This window comes from Chiloscyllium plagiosum, chromosome 15 (assembly GCF_004010195.1).
Source record: "Chiloscyllium plagiosum isolate BGI_BamShark_2017 chromosome 15, ASM401019v2, whole genome shotgun sequence".
Taxonomy (NCBI): domain Eukaryota; kingdom Metazoa; phylum Chordata; class Chondrichthyes; order Orectolobiformes; family Hemiscylliidae; genus Chiloscyllium; species Chiloscyllium plagiosum.
This window is the reverse complement of record NC_057724.1, coordinates 63399114-63412223: the sequence shown is the minus strand read 5'-3', so window position 1 is coordinate 63412223 and position 13110 is coordinate 63399114.

Below are 13110 nucleotides of genomic sequence, written 5' to 3'. Positions count from 1 at the left end.
GGGCCAACCCTTTCCCTGGCTACTCTCTTGCTTTTTATATATACACCTGGAACAACCTTGGTTATCCGAACATCAATTGTCTGAATTTCGGATTATCTGAACAAGATTGCAAGGTCCCGTAAAAATGTTATCCGTTATCCGAGCAATCAGTTATCCGAATGCTCAGTTATCCAAACAAAATACTCCCCATCCATTTTGTTTGGATAATCGCAGTATATGTACAAATGCAAGGCAGAACCAAGCACTGCTGTCAAATCACAAAACAGGTGTTCAAAGACTGCTTGACCTTCGTGATGATCAAAATGACAAAATTAAACACAAACGGGAGGATAATGAAACAGACTGTCCTGTCTATACAACTCTTGGATAGGTTATCTTAAATTCACAAGTGTGACTTTAGGCAAGAGCTAAACTTTCCAGAACCTTTAAGAGAAAACATATAAAAATCAGTGCTTTGAAGACATCGATAGTGTAATCTTGGACCAACCATCACAGAGGCAGGACCCTGACCTCAAAGAAGAACTATAGACCCAGCTGGATGACTGAAGGCTGACCAGCTAGCCCTCATCAGTGTCGGCAATGCCTATATCTCAGCTGTGAGTCTGAGGCAGCTAGGTTTGTAACCTGGAACACTGTTATGCTTGAGTTAACTGGACTGAAAGATAAGTAAAGAACTAGACTGCAGTAACAGCGAAGGCTGTAATCATTGTGCTTACTGGCATTGATTTGCAGACAGTAACAGACAACATGAACTCAGATGTAGGTTTGGCATTTGCATCGTGGAGCTGGAACGAAAAGATTTACCAAAGGTTGGAAGGTTTCAATAGGATAGATTCTCGGAAATTATTCCCTATAGTGGGCAAATCAAGAACAAGGGGATGAGATTTTTAAATTGAAACTAGGTTATTCCAGAGCAGGATTGAGTAACTGGTTTGTGTACAAGGGTCCACTGAAGCCAGGAGCCAAAAGGTTATGGAAGCTAGAGAAATTAGATCTTGCAAGACTCAGATACAAAGAGTTTCTTTACATTATTTTGACAAGGAAAATGAAACATGGCTGATAATGGACAGCCATGGTCCAATTGAGTAGAAGAGCAGATTTAATTGACTGAATAACCCAGTCCAATTCCTAAGGAGCAAAGAAGGCAGGGTTATCCCTCCCTCCTGACACCTAATGATTTCTGTTTGGGAATATTCTAGGTTGATTTCAAGCAATGACAGAATTTGATGGACCATAACCATTTTCCATAGCCCCAAACACTGAATAGTTACCAGTGCTTACTATGCTCAAATGTGAAGAATGATCATTCAAGATCCAAAAGAGCTTTTTGGAAACTCACTGCCAGCAAAAGTCAATGTGTTCAGGAAAAGAAAGCACAAAACTCTGAAAAGATTTCAATGAGCTCAATCATCTCACTTTGAATAAGCAGATTTCCCAGAACATATTCTTGTTTATTAATGCTTCGCGGGTTAAATGATGCAAGAGATTGAAATTAAGTGAATCATTATCATAACTGAACAGATTTAGGATGTACTGTTGTAGAAAGCATTACTAAAATAACAGAAAGCTGTTCAACAATGAGCAGTTGGGCTGAAATTCATCTGCCTGGAGGGAAGTTATAACAAATAATGACAAAATTATAACTAAATGCAATTAAAATTGTGTTAAAATGTGATCATACAGGCTGAATTTATAATGCTGTCTTGTGTTAGGTGCATGATGTCTCGGGTTGCACTCCATCTGGTATTTGATATTTTGTGTAGATATTTCTTAGTATACATATGGTTGGCCCATATGTACATTGACTGTTACACTGAGATATAATCAGATGAAAGCAAGGTTTTGTAGAAGGTCATCTGAATTTACAATCCAATATCTTACTCAAACCATTAAATTCTCCTATGAAGGATTCTGCAAAATTATTGTGACTGCTTTGCATGGCATTCAGATTAGTGTGGAGCATGTTAATATCCTAGGGCATTTTGGATCAAGAAAGAAGTGGTGTTGGGTCTCTTGAAGTGCATTAAGGTGGATAAGTTCCCAGGACCTGATGGTATCTACCCCAGGTTACTGAGAGAGGCCAGAGAGGAGATTGATGGGGTGTTGGCCAAGATTTTTTTATTCTCATTAGCCACTGGAGAAGTTCTGAGGACTGGTGAGTAGATAATGTTATTCCGCTGCTCCAGAGGCAAAATCTAGACAATCCAGGAAACTATAGACTGGTGAGTCTCACATCAGTGGTTGGGAAGCTTTTGGAGAGGATTCTTAGGGACAGGATTTACATGCAATCAGCAAAACATGGCCTAATTAGGGACAGTCAGTGGGCTTTGTGCACGGCATGTCATGTCTTACTAATTTGATTGAATTTTTCGAGAAGCTGATGGATGAGGGTAGAGCAGTAGATGTTGTCTACATGGATTTGAGTAAGGTTTTCAACAAGGTAGGCTCATCCAGAAGATTAAGGTGCAAAGGATCCATAATGACTTGACCAAATGGATTCAGAATTGGCTTGCTTATCAAAGGTGGAGGGTAATGGTGGAAAGTTGTTTTTCTGGCTGGAGGTCCGTGACTAGTGGTGTTCTGCAGGGCTCTGTACTGGGACCTCTGCAATTTGTGATATGTATAAGTGACCTGGATGAAAATGTGAGTGGGTGATTTAGGAAGTTTGCAGATGATACAAAGATTGGTGGATAGTGTAAAAGGTTGTCAAAGGATACTGTGGGATATGGATTAGTTGCAGATATGGAAAGAGAAATGCCAGATGGAGTTTAATCTGGGTAAATATGTGGTGCTGCCCTTTGGGAAATCAAATGCGAAGGGAAAGTATACAGTTAATGGCAGGACCTTGAACAGCATTGATATATAGAAGGATCTTAGGGTTCAAGTCCATAGCTCCCTGAATGTGGACACAAGAACAGAGAAGGTGATGAAAGAGGTGTAGGGCATGGTTGCCTTTATTGATCTTGGAACTGAGTACAAGAGTCAGAATGTAATGTTGCAGCTTTATAAGACTTTCGTCCAACAGGTTTATTTGGACTCACTAGCTTTCGAAGCACTGCTTCTTCATCAGGTGGTAGTGGGGCAGCATCATAAGACACAGATTAAACCTTGCTAAGTTTCTTCCTTGGCATAAACACAAAGAATACTGTCGAAACTCAGCAGGTCCGGTAGCACGTAGAGAGAAAAACAGATCCAACGTGTTGAGTCTGGTCTGGCTTTTTTCAGAATTTCTTCAGTCTCATCTTAATCAAGCTTTTTTTCTCAGGCTTGTAATCGACACATCTGACCCGTTGCAATTTAGCGTAGTTTTCTTACTTGTCTTCTGAGTCTACAGTTTGACATTATAAGAGGATCTTATAATATTACAACCAAAAAATAGCATTGTCCTCAGAACTGATGATCAGCAAAATACCCAGAAAAGACTTACAGAGACATACTGGTCTTTGCAAACCATAAGCAATTACTTCTGCAGTTATCACTACTGTAATTTACTAATGTCAGTGGTAATGTCACTCTCTCTAAGCCTGAATCGTTGTGCTCAAATTCCAGTCAAACCTTGATGGCCATGGTTAGTGTGTTCATGGTAATGAATAATCTTCATAATCCTTCTGATATGCCTATAGCAGATGATAAGAGTGGGTGAGTGTCCTGGTTAGTCATGCCTGATATAAAGTGATGTCCTTCAAGCTCTTGTGACAGGCTGATGAGCTGTTAGAATCACAGAATCCCTACAGTGTGGAACTAGGCTAATTGGCCCATCATGTCCAAACCAACTCTCTGAACAGCATCACACCCAGACCCACCACCCCTACCCTATCACTCTACATTTCCCTTGGCTAATCCATCTAGAATCATAGAATCCCTATAGTGTGAAAACAGCCCCTCAGCCCAACAAGTCTACACTGACCCTCCGAAGAGTAACCCACCTAGATCCAATACTCCTATCCTATATTTACCCCTGACTAATGCACCTCACCGACACATCCCTGAACACTATGGACAATGTAGCACAACCAATTCACCTAACCTGGATATCTTTGGAATGTGGGAGGAAACCAGAGCACCCAGAGGAAACCCACACAAACACAGGGGGAATGTGCAAACTCCACACGACAGTCACCTGAGGCTGGAATCGAATCTGGGTCCCTGGCACTGTGAGGCAGCGTGCCAACCACTGAGCCACCGTGCTGACATATCCCTAGACCCTATGGGCAATTTAGCATGACCATTCCAACTAACCTGCACATTTCTGGACAATGGGAGGAAACCTACACAAACATGGGGAGAGTGTGCAACTCTGCACAGACTGTCACCCAAGACTGGAACTGAACCCGGGTCACTGGTGCCATGAGGAAGCGGTGCTAACCACTGAGCTACTGTGCCTGCAATGCATTAATTTCCTGCCTCTAAATACTTTAAACTTCTTCTGTAATATTTAACTGAACTTTTTTTTGGTGAATTTCATGCTAATCAGGACAAAGAAAAAGAGTGCCACTTTTGGACTATTGGTATCAGCAAGAGATAATCCTGACTCATGCGAATTGTGTATTAGATAAAAACAGAACTGTGTGGTTCTGAGTATAAAACTGAGCAATCTGGAGCTCTTTTCTTGAGAAAAGAGAAGGTTGAGCAGTGACAACATCAAAGTTTATAAAATCATTAGGGATTTTATAGAATGGGTGTAAAGAAGATGATCCTACTTGTGAGGGAATCCACAGCCAAGGACCACAAATGAATGACAGCCATGAAAAAATGAATTCTGAATAAATATCTTTACTTTGAGAATGGTTAGAAACTGAAACTTTGCTGCTGCATGGAGTGGTTGAGCTGTATACTCTAATTGCATTTAAGAGGAAGCTAAATATATAAAGGAAAAAGAAAGAGTAGAGGGTGTCCTGACAGGATTCTATTGAGTTGGGTAAAGAGGAAGCTCTTTTGGAATATAAAGACACGCATGGACCAGTAGTCTAATTTCCTTTCTCTGTGCTGTCAATTCTTCCTAATTTCTTGTCATACCATGTAATCAGTCCTGACTTCAGATGAGCTCTCCTACTCAGCCGGATGACATTTTTCTACTTTTCATTGTAGCTGTCTCTGAAAGAGATTGCAAATAGAGTGAAGCTCAGACCTGTAATCCCATTTTGAACATTGAAAAGAAAAAAAATTAAAAGATAATCAGAAATATGTTGTACAATAAATTTCAGGCCCAAAAACTAATATAGCAAGATTATTTGACAAGGTAATATTTCCTGAAGAATCCAGTGAAACAAGTAATTGTACAGGAAATTAATTCCAATTCATTTAGCATTTCAATCCACCTCTGTTGAACTGCAGTAAACAGAGAGCTAGGACTGATTCATACAATTTCGCGTTAGAAATCAAAGACCAGATGTGACAGTGAACATTTTCCAGATTTGACAACTAAGGGGAAGAAGTACCTTTTGTTCTTTGTTGAGGTTCTCTCACCTTCTCTCCTGAAATGATGCCTCATGCTGGGCTGTAGTTCCACAGGCACCAGTTGCCCTCTGATACAACTCTCACTTGGGCATTCTTCTAGTGTGAGCCACATCAGCAAAGGTTGGCAGGACCACAAGAGACTCCCGGCCGATTGCAATTCTGTCTGCGACAAAATACTTTGAGCACACATTTTCTAGTTGTAGTCAGTCATCACGGGAGAAAGGATTTGATGGTCCCATTATAGTGAAGAATGTTATTGAGGGGCAATGGAGCTGGATTATTTTATCCCACACGGGAGCGGGAGAAGACAGGGGTGGGAGTGGGCATTCATAGAACATATAACATTGAGCAATATAGCATAGGACAGGCCCTTTGGACCTCGATGTTGTGCTGACCTTTTATCCTACTCTAAGATCAGACTAACCTTCCATGTGTCTATTCAAGAGTTGCTTAAATATTCCTCATGTATCTGACTCTACTACCATTGCTGGCAGTGCATTCCACCCATGCATTCTCTGTATAAAGAATCTACCTCTGACATTTCCCATAAACCTTTCACCAATCAACTTAAAATTATATCCCTTTGTGATAGCCCTGTGAAAAAGTCTCTGGCTATGCATTCTATCTATGCTTCTCATCATCTTGTCCACCTCTTTCAAATCACCTCTCTTCCTTCTTCATTCCAATGAGAAAAGCCCTAGCTTCCTCAGCCTTTCTTCATAAGATATGCCCTTCAGTCCAGGCAGCATCCTGGTATATCTCCACTGCACCCTTTCTAAAGCTTCCACATCTTTCCTATAATGAGTTAACCAGAACTGAGCACAATATTCCAAGTGTGGTCTAACCAGGACTCTATACAGCTGCAGTATAAACTTGCAGCTCTTAAACTCAATCCCCCTGCTAATGAAAGCCAATACACCATTTGCCTTCTTGACAACCCTACTAACTTGGGTGGTAACTTTGAGTGATCTATGGACATGGATCCCAAGATCCCTCTGTTCCTCCATACTGCCAAGAATCCTGCCTTTAACCCTGTTTTCTGCATTCAAATTTAACCATCCAAAGTGAATCACTTCACATTTTTTCATGTTGAATTCCATCTACCACTTAACAGCCGAGTTCTGCATTCTGTCAATGTCCCGTTGCAACCTACAACAGCTCTCCACATATCTAGCACTCCATCAACCTTCGTGTCATCAGCAAACTTACTAATCCAGCCTTCCACTTCCCCATCCAAGTCATTTACAAAAATCACAAAGAGTAGAGGTCTCAGAACCAATCCCTGCAGAAAACCACTGGTCACCAAGCTCCAGGTTGAATACTTTCCATCTACAACCACCCTCTGTCTTCTATGGGCCAGCCAATTCTGTATCCAGATAGCCAGATTTCCCTGTATCCCATTCGTCCTTACTTTTTGAATGAGCCTATCATAGGGAACCTTATCAAACACCTTGCTAATAACCATATACATCACATCCACTGCTCTTCCTTCACCAATGTGTTTTGTCACATCCTCAAAGAAATCAGTAAGGTTTGTGAGGCATGATCTGCCCCTCACAAAACCATGCTGATTATCACTAATCAAACTATGGTTTTCCAAGTAATAATAAATCCTGTCTCTCAGAATCCTCTCCAATGATTTACCCACCACAGACGTGAAACTGATCTGTTATTCCCAGGATTAGCCCTATTCCCTTTCTTGAACAAGGGAATAACATTAGCCACCCTCCAATCATTTGGCACTACTCCAGTGGATAGAGAGGACGCAAAGATTAGTGCCACAGGCGCAACAATTTCTTCCCTTGCTTCCTGTAGTAACCTTGGGTATGTCCCATCTGGCCCAGGGGATATATCTATCCTCATGAATTTCAAAACTTTCAGCACATTCTCCTTCTTAACATCGGCCTGTTCGAGCAGATCAGCCTGCTTCATGCTATCCTCACAAACGACAAGGTCCCTCTCACTAGTGAATACCGAAGCTAAGTATTCATTAAGGACTTCCCCTACTTCCTCTGACTCTATGCACAAATTCCCTCCACTATCCCTGATTGACCCTATCCTCACTCTGACCATCTTTTTGTTCCTCATATAAGTGTAGAATGCCTTAGGGTTTTCCTTAATCCTACCTGCAAAAATGCTCCCTTCATGCTCCCTTCTAGCTCTCCAAGTCCATTCTTCAGTTCCTTCCTGGCTACCTTGTAACCCTGAAGAGTCCTGTTTGATCCCAGCCTCCTCAGCCTTAAATAAGCTTCTTTCTGCCTCTTGCCTAGATGTTCCACCTCCCTTGTCATCCAAGTTCTTTCAACCTACTATCCCTTCCTTGCCTCAGTGGGTCAAACCCGTCCAGCACTATCTGCAAGTGCTTCTTAAACAACCTCTACATTTCTGTCGTGCACTTACCTGAGAACATCTGTTCCTAACTTAGGTGCCCCAGTTCCTGCCTAATAGCATTGCAATTCCCCCTCCCCCAATTAAATACTTTCTCACACCGTCTGCTCCTATCCCTCTCCATGAGTATAGTAAAGGTCAGGGAGTTGTGATCACTATCACCGAAATGCTCTCCCAGAGATCTGACATCTGGCATGGTTCGTTGCCAAGCACCAAATCTAATGTGGCCTCCCCTCTCATTGGCCTATCTACATATTGAGTTTAGATCAGAGTCATGCTGGAAAAGCACAGCAAATCAGGCAGCATCTGAGGAGCAGGAAAATCAACATTTCGGGCAAAAGCCTTTCATCAGGAATGAAGCTGATGAAGGAATGATGCTGCCTGACCTGCTGTGCTTTTCCAGCACCACTCTGATCTAAACTTTGGTTTCCAGCATCTGCAGTCCTCACTTCTGCCTATCCACATATTGAGTCAGGAACCCATCCTAGACACACCTGACTAAAACTGCTCCATCCAAACTATTTGAACTAAGGAGGTTCCAATCAATATTAGGGAAATTAAAGTCACCCATGACAACATCCCTGTTACTTCTGCACCTTTCCAAAATCTGCCTCACAATTTGCTCCTCCATTTCTCTGTTGCTACTGGGTGGGTCTGTATTCAGCAACGTTGGCACATATGCCAACGTGCCAGAGGCAGAATCAGAGATGTCAGGGCTATCTGGTTGCACACAATGGGGGCAGTAAAATAATGAAGAGCAATTAAGGTCTATTGTCAGATGCCATCTGGAATTTTCCAATTGGCTACTAGACACACCAAGGCATCAGGATTAGATCAATTGTCTTAAAGTGGTTTCTCAATATAGATCAGGCTCAAGATAGGCTTTCAGGCCCTTCCCAGTTGCTTGGTCTCAGCAGTAGATCACCCTGTAGGACGGGTCCTATCAATGTTGTGAGATATTTTAAAGAAAAATTACAAAGCTGCAGAGAGGCACCTCCAATTTTGCACACCAAAAAGCAAGGATGTTGTTCAGGTCAAGATAGTAAAAGCCCATGAGATCCAAAGCAGGGGAGCATCTTGAGTACAAAATTGGCAGAGAGGCAGGAAGCAGGGTGTGATGATAGAGGAATGTTTCTGTGACTGGAAGTCTGTTTCTCATAGGGTTTTGCAGAGCTCAGTGCTGGGGCCCTTGTTGTTTGCTGTGTACATTAATGATTTGAATTTAAATGTATTGGGTATGATCAAGAAGTCTGTGGGTGACATGAAAATTGGTAATGTAGTAAATACACTAAATAAATATATTGAGGAAAAGAGCTGTAAACTGCATGGTCACATGGACAGAATAGTGGCAAATGGAATTTACACAGAAAAGTGGGGAATAATACATTTGGCAAAGGATTCAGCCATGAATGGTAGGATCCTGGATAGTACTAGAGGTCAGAGGTACCATAGTGAGCATATCCACAAATCCTTGAAGATCGCAGGGTAGATAGGAATGTAGTTAGAGACATATAGAATACTTGCCCTTACTAGCCAAGGTGTTGACTAAAAGATCAAGGAGGTCATGCTACAACTGCATAAAATGCTGGTCAGGATACAACAGGGGTACTGCATGTAATTCTAGTCACCACATTATCGGAAGGTTGTGATTACATTAGAGAGGGTGCAGAGGATATTTATCAGGATGCTCCTGGGCTGGAGGCTCTAAGCTATGTAGGAAGATTAAATAAATTGGGGCTGTTTTCCTTGGAGCAGCACAGTTTGAGAGGGGACCTGATAGAGATGTGGACAAAGATGGGGTGGATAGGAAGGCACTTCTTTTCATTAGTAGAGGAGTTAATAACCAGGATCATAGATTTAATGTAAGATGTAGAAGGCTCGAGGAGAGCTGAGGACAAATATTTTCATCCAGAGAGTAGAAAGAGTCTGGAACTCAGTGCCTGAAAAAGTAGTTGAATGAGAAACTCTTGGAACATTTAAACAGTTTTAACATCTTGACTTGCTCTGCTGTAGCCTCACAGGGCTGCGGGCTTAAGGGCTGGAAAATGGGATTAATGTAGTCAAATATTTATTAACCAACACAAGCATGATAGCCTTAATGATCCTGTTTTTGTGCTGTAGTTGTCTCTGAGGATTTGAAAAACAGCTTGACAAGAAGCTAATGTTATATGATAGAGGAATAGGATTCATTACACTTTCAAATATGGGCAGCAGTGTTTTGATGACCTGAAGTCCGCTGAGAGTAGAATGTAGGAGTGCAGGCAAGCGTGCATTGGAATAGTTGTGTCGAGAGGAAATGGATGAGGATATTAACAGCAGATGAGCTGAGACTGGGTGAAAGAAATCAATGTTACTGAGGTGGAAATAGGCAGTCTCAGTGCTAGTTTGGAGCTCATCTCAGGATCAAATGTGACATAAGATTGTGAACAGTGTTACAACCAGGGGAGGAGAGATGAAGTTACTACTTTAACTCTCTCACTTCACATTTGACAGTAATAGGATTTTGCTTTTAAGTTTAGAGAGGATGGGCTTTTGTTGTGAAGCTGTGAAGAATTTACACAGACAGGTTTCCATCATTAAAACAAAACACAATGTAAAATTCTTCGAAGTACTTTTTTCCGAAGCTTTGTTAAATAGTAATGTCATACTATTCATGGGGTCATACACATTTACTGGGGCCCCCACTCTCGCACAAGCACAGAATTAAAGATATGCCTGCAAGACATTTAATAGTCCATGTAGGTTAAGATAAGGGAGTGTTTGGTTAATTGACCCTTAACTGACCTCACTGGGATGAGTTGAACATCACATGTAAACATGTACAATTAGGCTGAGAAGTAGACCATTCAGCCCCTTGGGTCTGCTCTGGTATTCAATATGATCATGGCTGATCTAAATGTGTTTCAAAGTCCGTATTCCCATCTACACCCAATAATCTTTGATTCCCTTGCCTAACAATCCACCTTTCTCTTAAAAATACTCAATATTTCCTTTTGAGAGTTTCAGAGTTGCACAACTATCTGAAAATAATTTCTCCCCATTGCTATCCCAAAAGATCGAAATCTAATTTTAAACAGCATCCCCTATTTCTTTATTGACCCACAAGAGGAAGCTTCCTTCCCACAACCACCCTGTCAAGATCATCCAGAATTTTAATAATTTCAAAACAAGTCACCCCACAATCTATTAATCTCCAGTGAAAATAAATGCAACCTTTCCAAACTACCCCCGTAAGGCAACCCATCTATTTCAGGTATAACAGTGTGGCCATTTGGTTCAGCTGTTCTCCTGAATACAGTTGTATTGAGGAGATTTCAACATTTTAAAAGATGTTGGTTTTCTCTCAGAGTTGGTCAATCTTGCAGAATTGGGCACACCAGATAGAGAGAGAGAAAAAACACACACACACAGCTTCTCAGCCTGTCTTCAGCACTGTATTGCTTTAATCTCTTTTACTTGGTAAGATTCTTGAAGTACTCTCCTCATTTGTATATTGCAGATGCATTGGTAATTGCTTCAAAACAAGTAATTGCATTTTGATAAAAGCAAAATACTACAGTGCAGGAAATCTGAAGCATTTTGATTTCTCATTTCAGAAACATCAAATGCACCAGGAGTTTGATCGCCTACTCTGAGGATACTTGGTGAACTGCAAGATTGAATTATTTGCAGGCTGTTTGATCAGACAACCTTTTAAAAAAAATGCAATTGTCTGTTGACTGTTGTCAATATTTGGAATTGCATTTTTGGAGAAAACTTTAAGAAACGGCCTCATAATGGACTTAATCTCAGACTGCTGCAATGGAGAGTGATGAAGTCTGTAGCTGGGGTTTGGAGTTTGCAGTGGGGACCTAAATCAGTGATTTCAGCATTTTTCAATAGTGAATTGGAGGAATTTATGCTTATTCAGCTTCTGCTTTTCCAGCTCTGGAGGACATCCTACTAAGCTCTCCACCTTCAAGCGGTGCCCATCAAATTAATTAAATATACAAGCATTCCCATTGAAGAAACTCATCGCTCAGCAACTATTTAATGCACTTTGTGAACTTTTCCCACCCTTGCCCACTCCTGTTGACCTGGATGTAGAGGTGACAAAGTCTATGGCAAAATTCCTACCCTTTATATCAACAACAAGCAGTTCCAAATCAGAATAAAACAAATTGCTTCTTAAGTATCTCAGCTGAAACCAACTAATTTAATATAGATCAGGAAGTGAAACATTGCTCCGGTTGCTGTGTGCAGTGACTTTGTCAATATTTTTTGTAACATTACTTTTACTTGAAGATTCTAGCAAAGTTGTAAAGGCTTCCCAAAAGTACAAAATGTTAATAGAAATGCAATCGTCATTCTCTTGGAGTGATTTACTGCAGATCCTGGAATCTATACTGAAAATGTGAGAAACTAAGCTCACACACTTCAATAATTTCAGTCCGAGACAAAATCTGAATCAGTAGTGTCCTTTATTTTACTCTTGCAAGAGGGTGTGATGTCCACTGTCTACAAGGCAAGGGACACACACACACTGAATTCAATTAATACATGATATTTATATAATTTGGTCTCTTTTTTTTTATTTCATTGCTCCTCCCCTGTTTACATCTTCCACTTCTCTAAGACCGGCACCCATTACTCCTGTTTATCTCTTGCCTTATCCAGCCTGGTCTGTGACAAAATGCTTATTTCTGGCCTCACAAGGCCGTTTGACCTCATCCCACTGTGGGTCATTGTTAGGCATATCCTTTCTTCACCATTATCTACTCCCTCCATCTGTGCCTTCCTCTACCATACTGATCTTTATGACCCTTTTAATTGGGGTTTGTTCCTGTGTTTCTGTAAAAGTGGTTGAAGCGGGTACATTAACAACATTTAAAAGGCATTTGAACAAATACATGGATAGGAGAGGTTTGGAAGCATATGGGCCAAGTGCAAGGAAATGGGATTAGTGTGGTGGACATTTTGTTTGGCATAGACCAGTTTGGGCCGAAGAACCTGTCTCCGAACTGTAAGACTCTATGACTCTATAACAGCAAATGTCCTTTAATTTTGGAATACGGATCCCAGATCCAACATGTACTTTCACTAAACACTAGTCTTACGTATATGCTAATTTGGAGTGCTGCTTGCAACACTGGAACAATTGTCATCCCTCTGGTTGGCACATACAACTATTCATGGGCATGGTAGTTTAGCTCAGTTGGCTAAACAGTAGCTACATGGATCAGATTACAGGCAACAGTAGTGGGTTTAAAGGTCATCTTGCTGCAC